Source organism: Musa acuminata, chromosome BXJ2-10 (assembly GCF_036884655.1).
Source record: "Musa acuminata AAA Group cultivar baxijiao chromosome BXJ2-10, Cavendish_Baxijiao_AAA, whole genome shotgun sequence".
NCBI lineage: Eukaryota > Viridiplantae > Streptophyta > Magnoliopsida > Zingiberales > Musaceae > Musa > Musa acuminata.
The window spans coordinates 37233404-37245991 of NC_088347.1; the positions used below are offsets into that span (position 1 = coordinate 37233404).

The 12588-nt window shown below is 39.1% G+C and overlaps 1 long non-coding RNA gene across 1 annotated transcript; it reads right to left on the reverse strand.

Annotated features, from left to right (window-relative positions):
* Window positions 1-25: 25 nt before the first annotated feature.
* Window positions 26-7658, reverse strand: LOC135625553 (uncharacterized). The gene is made up of 2 exons (XR_010492102.1): window positions 7466-7658; window positions 26-1504 (listed from the first exon to the last, which is right to left on the reverse strand). It is a non-coding gene; the product is annotated as an uncharacterized LOC135625553 (long non-coding RNA).
* Between the last annotated feature and the right edge of the window lie 4930 nt (window positions 7659-12588).

Consider the following 12588-nt stretch of genomic DNA (forward strand, 5'->3'; position numbering starts at 1 on the left):
CACAAAATTTGAGATGATTAAATAGTGCAGTCAGTATGAACTTGATCATTTTAAATTAAAATTTAAATTTCAAGTAACAACGTGTGGCATTCCCTGCACAGCGGCAACATAGGAATCATAGAGAGAAGTAAATTTCTCCTTGTGCCGGAAAAGATATTTCTTTCTGAACTTCTCCTCAGATAGTAGTATGAAGGATAGTAGACTATGTCCTTCATCCAGCAATTTATTCTGCTTAAGAAAATTCATAACCTCATATCGAGGTCTCAGCCTCTTATCCAAACTGAGTGTAAGAATCACGGGACGGCGAATGACAGATGTCAGCTCAAAACCAGCTTCCTTCATCAGGAATGTCATCTTGTCACATATGGTCTTCTTTGAGAGTGCCCAAATGTATGGGCACTTCCTGAATGCAGCAACGATGTCAGGCTGGGAACACCCAAAGCTCATCAGAGTCGCACTGATAGCATCAAAACTAGATTTGTTCACGCTCATGACTACACGAAGTGCACACATATATACTCCAGAGTCACGTGGGACACCCAATTCCTCAATATATTTGATAACCTCCTTTAATTTGTCTAGTCGACCAAAACAGCCTGGCAATGTCGCCACCATATGCATGATACGCTTGTCACTGATGCCATGTTCCCTCAAGAGAGATATATTGGGTTCTATCGTCCGAGCAATGTTATAACTAAGAATAAACATGTTCCTCTTGCAGGCTTTCAGAAGCCTCTCATTCGAACCTAATAGTGACCTCCAGAAGTTGATCCTCGGTTTGATGTCACGAAATAGGAGCGCATGAGGACATATGGAAACCAGCTGAACTATTTCAGTGTCAGAAAATCCCATGTCCTGCAAAGATCTCATCCTGGGCTTCAGGGCAGTCTCTACATTAGCATGCAGCAACTGGGGTGACCTCTTGGTAAGCTTCATAACTTGTGCATCACTCCAACCGCTCTGCTTAAAGAACTCAATGGAAGGACTTGAACTGTGGTCTTCAGGAGTGGAAAAGCTAAAGAGACTGCAGAGTTGATAGGAGGAAAGATGGATGGTGGGCTTGTTACACGAGAGAAGGCAAAAGAGCCTCTTCTGCACCAAAAACATTGTCTTTTGAGTCAGTATCACGTACTGTTTGCAGAAAAATACAAGAAAAGTAGTCTTATTTCGGCCCTCTCCAATCCAAATTCCTCCTCTGCCTCAAATCAAGGATGTTGAAAACTTTCAACTAATCATCTGTCTCAGACAACATTCCTCCACCACTCATGTTAATCCACATGCATTCAGTTCCAATCAGCCATTTCTTTCAGAGATAAGTCTCTGAATGGTGTTTGCGAGTTGACAAAGTGTACCTATGATTAGTTACCCATTCTCATGCTCACATCCAAGCAATTCTCCACCACTGAAATAATGGCTTCAAATAACACCTGCGCACTGACACTAAATTCCACTTATTTTTCTATTGTAGTTGGTGGGTTTAGACACTACCAAGCGTCCTATATCCCTGTAGCAAATTAAAAACCATATAAATAGTATTTTCATCAAATATATAAGAGTATACTCATGTTTATACTAATAGGTTGAACATCAATAACTTGCAAAGGGTACTACAGAATTCAGAATAACTGGAATATTAATAATGTTTTCTCTAACATCGGATTCACTAATGTCCGACGACTAAAACCTGAAACATTTCAAATCAGCACTTCCAGAGTAATTGATCCATTTCATCAAGAATGCCAAGAGATGATCTAGTTATAAGTCTAGCAAAACTGGTAAGTAGAAAAGACACTGTTTAATTAATCAATAACAGTAATTTGTGAGGTTCAACATGCTAAAAAATGCATTGCTGATGAAGATGTGCAACTCGACAAAAGAAAACAACATAGCTGGAAGACCAGAGAAAGGCAATAAATTTTCTGAAAAATGAATAAAGGGATAAGAAAACAGCCTCAATCAAGAAATGCTACAGTTTATTTGGCTCTATGCTGATAAAGGAACTTAATTTATGAGAAACATGCTCATGTAAACAACTTCAACTACAGTAAAAACATTATATGTAGCCTCAGCTACATATCATAAATGAAGAGAAAAAGCCAAGATCAGTGAGTTGCCAATAAAACCAGCACGTACAAACAACCACAAGAATTACAAAAGCCATGATGTCCAAACTATTCAGGGTCAGCCATATGGATCTTTTGCATCATTGAACTCTGTGTAAGAAAATATCTGTAGTTAAATTAAGAGCATTCAAATCTCTTTCTATTGGTACCAGTAAAGTCCCCTTCAAATCTCCAACTAAACCAGCAAATACAAGATTTGACAATTCAAATGTAAGCAGGTCTGTGTGTTTTGAGGCACGAACAAGTCTCAAGTAGTGAAGATAGTTGCTTTCAGCACTACAGCAGAGAACACACTATGTTGACATAAAGGTGTAAGGTTATACCTAACCAAATACATTGAGATTTTGGGTCTATTTTGGGGTTTGGAGATCACATCAAATTCTAGTTGTTTACTCAGCTTGTACCTTAGTGTGAGTCAGGTCCTTTGGAGCATTTGGGGTTTTGTGTTGAAATTTTCAGGTATGGCCTGTAAAGACAAAGCAGTGGACAGTATAAGAAAACTAAGAGGCTTGATGAACCAAACACTTCATCAAAATAAGCAGTTGCTGTTGAGAGAGCTTCTTTTGGGAAACCTGGTAAGATTAGTACTACTGAGATGTATTTTGAATTATAATGCTTCACATGAGGAATAGTCAGGCTAGTGTATGATTCTATTAACAAATAAGTATAGTTTTCTTTGACCAGTGACCCAATTATTGGCTCTGCTATCTCTTGTTCTATCTTTTCCATGCGTTTTATTTTTTTAGGACTTCCCCAGTTCTCTTTGCTCTATCTAAAAGCAGCACTTTTGCTGTCTAGCTTAACAACAGTATTTAACTTGCATTCTGCAACTTCTTATTTCTTTAAAGTAAATGCGCATGCATACACGATATGCATGCATTTTCGCAACATTGAACATTTGAGATTGATAAAATTTATATTATTAGGTCAGTTCTAAACCAACTCATATCCGAGGGCTGGAAATTAATTGTCACTTGCCACTAAATACACATCATTGGAAATGTTTTAATATAAGAAAATTTATAAGACTGAGCACCATGTTTGACCACAGTATCTAGAATCTAGATAACGATCAAGTTAAGCGAATTTAGATAAATATTAGCCAAAATTATTTTTTATGACCTCCAGTATAAGTTACAATGATTGTGGACACTCTTAATGAGTCTAACTTTGCCAATAGAGAAGTAAGAGGCTGCTTCTTACGGATCATACCAGTACGATCCAACAAGTACTGGGTAAGTCAGGATTCAGAGCAAAGTCCAAAAAAGGTTTGCCAAATTTAGAATTCCAAATTCGTATATTTTGTGAATATGGTTCCTTATATTTAGTCCAAAGTTTAAGGTTAGTCCACTTATGGATATGCACTATATACATCCCAGATTTTACCCTTATGCCTACTACAGATTTCGATTTGTAATTTTATGATTTATATTTTTATCGTATGTAAATTAGTCAGGGATTGATATATATAAGGATTTACTAAAAACAAGGGGAAAGAAATGTCAGGAACAGTTATGGAAACTACTTGCAGTTTTAAAACGCATTTATTGTGCTGTAATGGTTCAAAAAGTCACAACTCTTAGGATAACTGAAAGGATGTTTTAGCATCCTTTCAATGTCTAAATAAACTCTGCTATATTGAAGAGTAAAGCAATAAGAAAATTCTAGTGCAAACAAAGCACTGAATTCTGCCGTTCTGTTTATTTTCTAGTTGAGTTTTGATTCTTCAAGTAATCAAGAAGTGCAATCTTGATTATTTCAGGTAATAGGCATTGTATCCTTAGAGATAGAATTTCTGTGAAGCCATCTGCATTGTAGTGGGAAAATTATCTATCTTGAAGATAGTTTTCTAGAAATGCCTTGCCTAATTTTGTTTTGTTCAAGTTTTACTCAGAGCTATATTTCTACTACAACAACTGTACCAATGTTCAAGAACAAAACAAGATAATTCATGTCATAGGAAATTTGAAATGTCAGATAAATTTATTTTGAATACCAAAATGACTAAGGTTTCAACAATGTAAAAATGAAACCACAGTTTATTATGACTGCCAAGGCACATATCTACCATCTCATTGCGAAGAAATGAAAATGAGAAAAAAGGCACAGCAAAATATAAAATCACGTCTATGGATAAAGAAATCCATAGCCATGCGCAACAAAAAAGAACTAAGAGCTTCGATGTAATGAGCAGAGCATGAAGATACAGTGACAGCTCCTAATAGCTTCTAGTACCTAAGTGCCCTCTCCAAATCCCATTAATGATGGCACCCCTTAGCCTCAAAATTGAATATATAAATGCATTCTCTATGTGTAATTAGTAAATACGTGTGAAAAGGGGTCCAACATTTCATTACTGTGGTTCAAAGCAAGACGCCAGAACCAGCATGCATGTGACGAAGTTATCCGAAGGGCAAAAAATAGACAAGAAACATGAGCTATGCTCCCATGTGTGGTTCCATCTGATGACTAAAGTATGCATATTATTATGTCTAAGCAACAAATAGGTATCGATTCATATTACAAAATTATTTGATGTTCATAACCGTTTGAGAACCGACTTATGCGGCAAGCAACAAGAAATTAATAAAGGATCAAAAGATTAAATAAAATAGCATGTATTCCAATGTGTATAGGCACGGTCAGATATTATGCATCAGGGACTCATTACAGATTACCCCACGTAGTTAGCCACCTTTAGCATCCTCGTCCCTACATTTTAAAAGGTTATATTGACATCTCTATAATTACGAAAGTGAAACATCTAAGCCCATTTACCATTACATCATCGGTTTTACTAACGAAAATACGAAAACAAAAGGCAAAAAGATTATTTTAACATTCCAATTTGTAGCGGCAAACAACATTGGTGGTGCCAGACGACAGCTCCGCTGGGTGCCACGGGTGACTATTATGGATGAGGAGAGCAGCAACGAGAGGTAAAGGCCGCTCTATATCTGATGTAGTTGTCGATCGACGAGAGGGCCATTGATGCAAATGTCAAGCGGCGCCGCTTAGCGTCAACATCGACGCAGTTGCCGAGCGGTACCCTTCGACATTTATATTGACCCTTTCATCGCTCAACAACTACATCGACGCAGATGCAGATGCATCTAAATCAGCGTCGATGTAGTTGTCGAGCGACGAGAGGGCTACTGATGCAAACGTCAAGCGGCACTGCTCAGCGTCGACATCGATGCAGTTGCCGAGCGACACCCTTTGACGCCGATGTAGATGCAAAGCGGCTATTACCTCTCGCCGTCGCACTCCTTACCCACAACAGCCACCCACGGCCCTAGTGACACCGTCGTCCACAACCACCGACTTCATCGGCTACAACTAAATGAAATATTAAAATTACCGTTTTTCCTTTTATTTTCATATTTTTGTTGGTAAAAATGACAAGTTAGAGTAAATAAACCTAGATATTGTACTTTTGTAACTCTAGGGATGCCAATGTAATTTTTTAAAATGTAGGGAGCAGGATGTTAAACCTAGATATTGCACTTACGCAAGATAGGGAGTAGGAACTGAGGATGCCTAGGTCTCTCCAATAGGAGAGGGGAAGAAACATTGCAAAGGAGGTGAGTCACACGAGGGTGGGGATTAAATTGCTTGTCTTAATGGACCCAACAGGGGTTCAATTTAGGTGCAACACCACTCGGGCGTGTGAGTGGGCTGCCCAGCGCCCAACCGGTGCTCGCCTAAGCGTCGCACGAGTGAAAACGCCCGCATGATGTGCACGACATGGTGCTCAGGCCTCGCCTCACCCGAGCGATTAGGCAAGAGCCAAGCACCTAGTGTTTAGGTTAGATAGAACTAAGGCGATCTAACTTGAATCACACGACATTTAAAAAATAGATATACAACCAATGTAGCTCATATTCAATAATCTTTCTGGGCCTATGATGAATTTGGTTCAGATCAGTGAGAATATGCCAATAAAACCAACAAGTACAAACGACCACAATGGTAACAAAAGCCATGAGGTCCAAACTATTTATCATCATCCATATGGATCTTTTGTATCTTTGAACTCTGTGTAAGAAAATATCTGTAGTTAAATTAAGAGCATTAAAATATCTTTCTATCGTTACCAGTAAAATCTCCTTCAATCACCAACAAAACCAGCGAATACAAGATTTGACAATCCAAATATAAGCATGACTGTGTGTTTTGAGGTATGAACAAGCCTCAAGTAGCGAAGATAGTTGCTTTCAGCACTACGGCAGAGAACAAACTATGCTGACATAAAGGTGTAAGTTTATACCTGACCAAATACATTGAGATTTTAGGGTTTGGAAATCAAGTTAAAATCTAGTTGTTTACTCAAGTTGTGCTTTAGGGTGAGTCTGAGTCCTTTGTATCATTTGGGGTTTTGTGTTGTTGCTTGAAAAGGAAACTACAATGCAGTAAACATGATAAGAAAACTAAGAGGTTTGATGAACCAAACACTTCATCAAAATAAATAGTTGCTGTTGAGATAGTTTCTTTTGGGAAACCTAGTTAGATTAGTATTATCTTAGGTATATTTTTAATTAAAATGCTTCACATGAGGAATAGTCAGACTTTTGCATGTTTCTATTGACAAATGATTATGATTTTCTTTGCACAGTGACCCGATTATTGTCTCTGCTATCTCTTTTTCTAACCTTTCCATGCTTTTTTGTCACTAAGACTTCACCAATCCTCTTTGTTCTCTCTAAAAGCATCGCTTCTCCTGCCGTCTATCTTAACAACAGTATTTAACTTGCATACAGCGACATGCTATTTCTTTAAAGTAAATGCTTATGACATGCTGCTGACTGCTTGTTGTGAGGGTAGCGGGTAACTATCAGGGAGTAGGAAAGGGAAGGGGAAGATGTATAGAGAAGGCGAAGAGGAGTGTAGACGAGGGAGATGGGGGCTGTCGGGGCTGGAGTAGGAAAATGGAGATGGGAGCTGTCGGGGCCGGAGCAGGATAATGGAGAGGGGGCTGTCGGAGCCGGAGTAGGAAAATGGAGAAGGGACTGTTGGGGTCGGAGGAGTCGGAGGAAGGTGAAGGTGGCTGCCGGGGTCGTCGGGGGGCGGGGGCTGTGATGAAGTGGAGGAGGGGGGAGGGACCAAGGAAGAGGGGCGGGGGGCTGCGATGAACGGGGGAAAGAGGTAGGAGGGAGGAGGATGGTGTCGGGGAAGCGGGAGAGCTGTGGCGAAAGGGGGAAGGGGAAGGAGGGATCGGGGAAATGGGGTTGCGACGAGGTGGGGGGGCGGTGGGCTGCGATAAACGGGGGAAGAGGGAGGAGAAGGGATTGTGCGACGGCGAAGGAGGAAGAGGAGGAGGAGAAGGATTATGAGAGAGATACCGGGCGCTGTCACCGTTCGCCGACGGAGAGGAAGCCGCAGCATCAACCGTTCGCCGAGGAAACCGCCGCAGCGATAAGAGCTCGACGGAGGAAAATGCCGCCGCCGCCGCTGCCGGCTTTCGCCAAGGAACACGCCGCAGTTGCAGTGGCCGTGGAGAAGGAGACAGTTTCACCGCTCCATTTAGGGCACGGGTGCTTATTTGAGGACGCCGTTCTCTTCTGGTTCAATCGAACCACTGATCCAAATTAACTTGACTCGGGCTCGACAAAGCCTGAATCAAGCGGGCGCCTGGGACGAACCGGGTTGAACTCGCTTGCCCGGCCCAGTTATCGGGCGCCCGGTTACTTCAATTGCTTCCGCTATAGTAAAGAACTTTACTAAACAAATTATTATTATTCTTTATTGAGAATCTTCGCTGGCATAATCTAAATCAGCGAGAATTTGATAACAAAACCAACAAGTGCAAACAATCACAATAATAACAAAAGCCATAAAATATACGAACTATTTATGCATGCTCTTTGTAAGAAAACATATGTAGTCAAATTTAAAACATTCAAATCTCTTTCTATTGTAACTAACTAATGTAGCAAATATAAGATTTGATAATTTAAATATAAGTAGTGTGATGTGTTTTTAAGCTATGAACAAGCCTTAAATTGCCAAGAGAGTGGCTTCTATCTCAGTAAGATTATATCTATCCTAAGTAAATAATTATTAATTTTAGTTTGGCAAAATTCAGAATCAAAATCGAACCAGCAAGGGTCGATTCCAGTTTGATCGATTTGGATTCTAGTTTGAACTGTTTTTTTTAATTAAATATTTATAATAAAAAAATATAATTTTATTTTTAAATTTTGAAAAAAAGATATAAGACTATAATGAGTGTAAATGTGTAATGTTATAACAAAAAGATTGATATAAAATTATGTAAAATTATAAATATTTAATCTATTGGACAATCCAATCATCCATTAAGTTGATATGTTTAATAGGAGATCATTGTCCTCGTGGATGATCTCTTAGTTCTATTTCATCATCTTTATTTAAGCTTCATTTGATTTGAACATCAATTCTTTTAAAACTTATCATTTTCGTCTATATATTTTTTGAACCAAAAAATTAGAATTAAATCACTCGTTGATTGGCAATGGACGGACCATCTGGTTGGTTCAACTTAATTATGGTGTAAACCGATAAAGACTAGTTATACCTAACTAAATGCATTAAGATTTTTGAATCCATTTTGGAGTTTGGAAATAAGCTACAATTGTTCATCACCTTTGTATCATTTGGGGTTTTGTTGATTGTTGAAATTTTTTGTTGTGTTTGAAAAGGGAAATTGTAGAAAGGTAGACAAGATAAAAAAACTAAGAGATTTGTTGAACCAAACACTTCATCAAAATAAAGCTGATCCATTTTGTCAACCACATTCATTTGTATGAGGTAATTACTGATTCATTTATGGTTTCACTTATACAGATTCATATGTTATGTTATATTAGGTATGTAACCATTATCTTAGGTTTGGATTATGATTTATAAATGAAATAGTGCCTGATAAAAATAAAAAGGGTGACTTCACTTGTTTCAGTAAATAAATTTATATGTAACTTCAGCTATATGCATCACTGATGAAAAAAATATATATTTTTATTAAGAAGTTTCACTGGCATAAAATAGATCGAGAATTTGTCAATATAAGCTGCAAGTGCAAACAATCATAATAACAACAAAAGTGATAATGTTTGAATCATTAATGGTAAGCTAAATTAATCTTTTTAAAAGCCGAATACATATAATTGGATCCGTGATGCAGTTGTAGCGGGTTTGACTCCATATCATTAGGTGGCATGTTCGATTTACGTCGGGTTCAAATGCCTTATTGTTCTTCTATTTTGTTTCTGTTTTACTATTTAGAATATTTTATCATCATAATTCCCCACTTTCCGTTTACGTGCGTGCGATGGAAGAATGAATTTGTTTTCTCAATTTCCAGTGAGATAGAATAATCAATGCATATGTAACATGATAATCTCGTGTTGACTCTATTGCCTTTCATACTTTACAAATTCTCATCATCAAATTCTTTTGCAATATCTTAATCAGATTGTACAACTGTCTTCGAGTTTTGCAAAGAAATAGTAGTGCTCAACCTTTTTAACTTCAACATTAGTTTAGTTTCTTAGTTGATCATCCGCAATCCAACTTCTGTAAACAACATATTAACACTACACAATGAATTCAGCTCTTAGTTCTTAAATTATAAACAAATCTCTAATATTCTTTTATTTGTTCGATTCCAATACGATAAACGGACTACCAAAAGCTGAGCGCCATGCTTTCCCAACCCGCTGATATGCAGTTCTCACACCTCATCCCTTTTCCGCCGTAGTCGCACTTCGGTTGCGACTCCTCTAGGACCATCACCTTCGCCTCCTCCATCGCTATCTCTCTCCTCAGTCGCACCTCCGTCGGAGATGACGTTGCCAACGTCTCCTTCCAATAGTGTGCCTTCCAGCCCGCTTATGTTTGCTTCTTTACCACCGACATTGATAGCTACTGTCGTAGCCTTTGCCCTTGGCCTCTCGCTATCGTTTGGCGTCCCGCTGATAACTAGCCACACGATCGCTACGACTTCCCAATCGAGCCCTTCTTCGCTCGACGTCCGCTGCTAACTAGTCGCACGATTGTCGTAGCTTCCTAGTCAAGTCTTTCTTCTACCCTCCATTCGCTATAGCCGCTACACTTCCCTTGTGACTCATTATCATCTCCTCTACTCTCTGTTCAAACATAGCTGCATAGAGGCTAGGGTTTTTCGCAGGGATCATTGATGCTCCCACAACCTTCTTCTTCCCCGCTAGCCTGCACACCACCCCTCGTCACACCCGGCCCAGATCGCCAACGCTCGTCCCAATCACATGGTTGTCAGTGTCCCATCCCATCATAGCTGCACAATCACCTCCCAACAACTACAGCGAGCCATCAACGACGCTACCTCCTAACCCTCATTATTGCCTCCCAACCCTTAGTAGTAGAGATCTCTCCACACAGCGACCGTAGCGAGCATCGTTGCCTTCCAACTCTCAGTAGTAGTGACCCTCCATATAGTGACCATGGTGAGCCCTTAGCGACGTTGCTCCCTGCTGCACTACCATCACTACCTCCTAGCCTCTCGACGTCTAAGGCTTCATCGACATCCTCGCAATAACCCTTCACTCCCACAACATTGCCATCGATTGGCGTCACAGTAGCAGCACTGAATAAGGTAGTGCTACGCCCTTGACCTGACATTAGAAATAGGAGTTGGGGATAACAAATCTGTAGTCCTACACAGTGGCTACTGATAACTCAATGAAAGCCCAACTAGAAGCCTTAGAAACTAAGATTTAGAACCGATGGTAGGAAACCTTTAAAGATTTCAAAATGAGTATATTAGAAAGCTTCAATAAGTTTCAATAAGATGAAAGTTCAAGTCTTATGTTGAATTGATCTGGAAACATAAGAAAAAGGAACAAAATAAAGAACATAAGCTACCCACGATGAAGGTGGAATTCCCAAGATGGGAAGATGGAGATCCGACTAGTTGGATCTCTAGGATAGAATTTTTTGTTAAATCAAAGCAGATTTGAATGACTATCAAATCAAGCAAGAGACTAGTCCGAATGGCAATTGATGGGAATATATATCGAAGAACTTAATCCGGATATCCATTATGAAGTCAAAGCTCGCCAACTCCGTACTATGACAACTACAATCTCATTTATATGTTTACATGAGGAAAAAATTAGTAGGGAGAATCGTCGAATATAAGTGATAACAAATAAATGATCTGTAAGCCACCCGCCTCATATATTCCCAACCGAAACCCTAACACTCGAAAACTAATACGAGAAGAACATAAGGAAATATCAGTGAAGGGTTTGTGTTGGCACTATGATGAAAAGTGGAGTAAGGAGCACCGATGCAAACAAGGGCAACTTCTGATGATTGAACCAATTAGGGAGGAACTGAAAGCTGACAATGTGGACTCTGATCATAAACATATGGATTCTGATGAAGATGTTGGACCTATTACTCATACAATGCATGCATTAGCTGACTATTCTAACTTGCAAACATAGAAAGTTGGAGGAATTTTGAAACATTAGCCTATTATGATTTTCTTTGATACTGATAGCACTATCAATTTTATGGATAATATGATTACTTACCGATTTGCCTACCATATTGAAAGTTGTGATAAATTCGAAGTAAAGGTCACTGATTGATGAATTTTAACCTATGATAGCAAGTGTTCGAAGATAAAACTGATTATACATGGCCAATAATCGCTAGTAGAGTTCTTTTTGCTACCCTTGGAAGACTTCGAAGTGGTGCTTGGAGTTGAATGGCTATCTACCCTGGGTGACATTTCTTAAAAATTTTCTAAACTAATCTTGAAGTTTTTTATTAATGAAAAGTAAGTGATGTGAAAGGGAAGATGTGAAGGTAAGGTTACAACTACCATTAGCCATCGGATGGAGAGGGTTCTTTAGAAAACTACAATGACTATTACACCGGAAGGCCGAATATTGCTTACATTATCATAAAGTTGAGACCCTACTTGCTTAATCAATAAGTTGTAATGCGTCACAAATATCCTGTGGTTGAAGTGCTAAAAAGAGAAGCTTCAGAGTTTGATGCTGCTCAACCTTGAGGACAAAGTTGATTTAAAAGGAGGAGAAATTGTTAGGATTCATTTTATTTTTCAAACTCTGAATTATGTTCTATCAAGTTTTTCTAGTCTAGCAAAAGTCGGATAGGGGCTTGTTTAAGATTTATTAATTTTATTAGGAGTTCAAGTCCTGATGGACTTAGGGGTGGAACAATGTATCTGGTTCTTTTTATCGTCTATGAAATATCATTTTAGCCTTAGGCAAACCGAAGGAGGCCGATCCTCTTGAAGTGATTATTACCTTTCTTTTCTCTTCTATGATAAAACCCTAAGAGTCTTATCAGGGGGACGAGGCTACGATTAACGGGAGGAAAGAGGGAGGAGAAGGGAGTGTGCAACGACGAAGGCAAAAGAGTAGGAGGAGGCAAAGGGGGAAGAGAAAGAGAGATACCGGGAGGAGAAGAT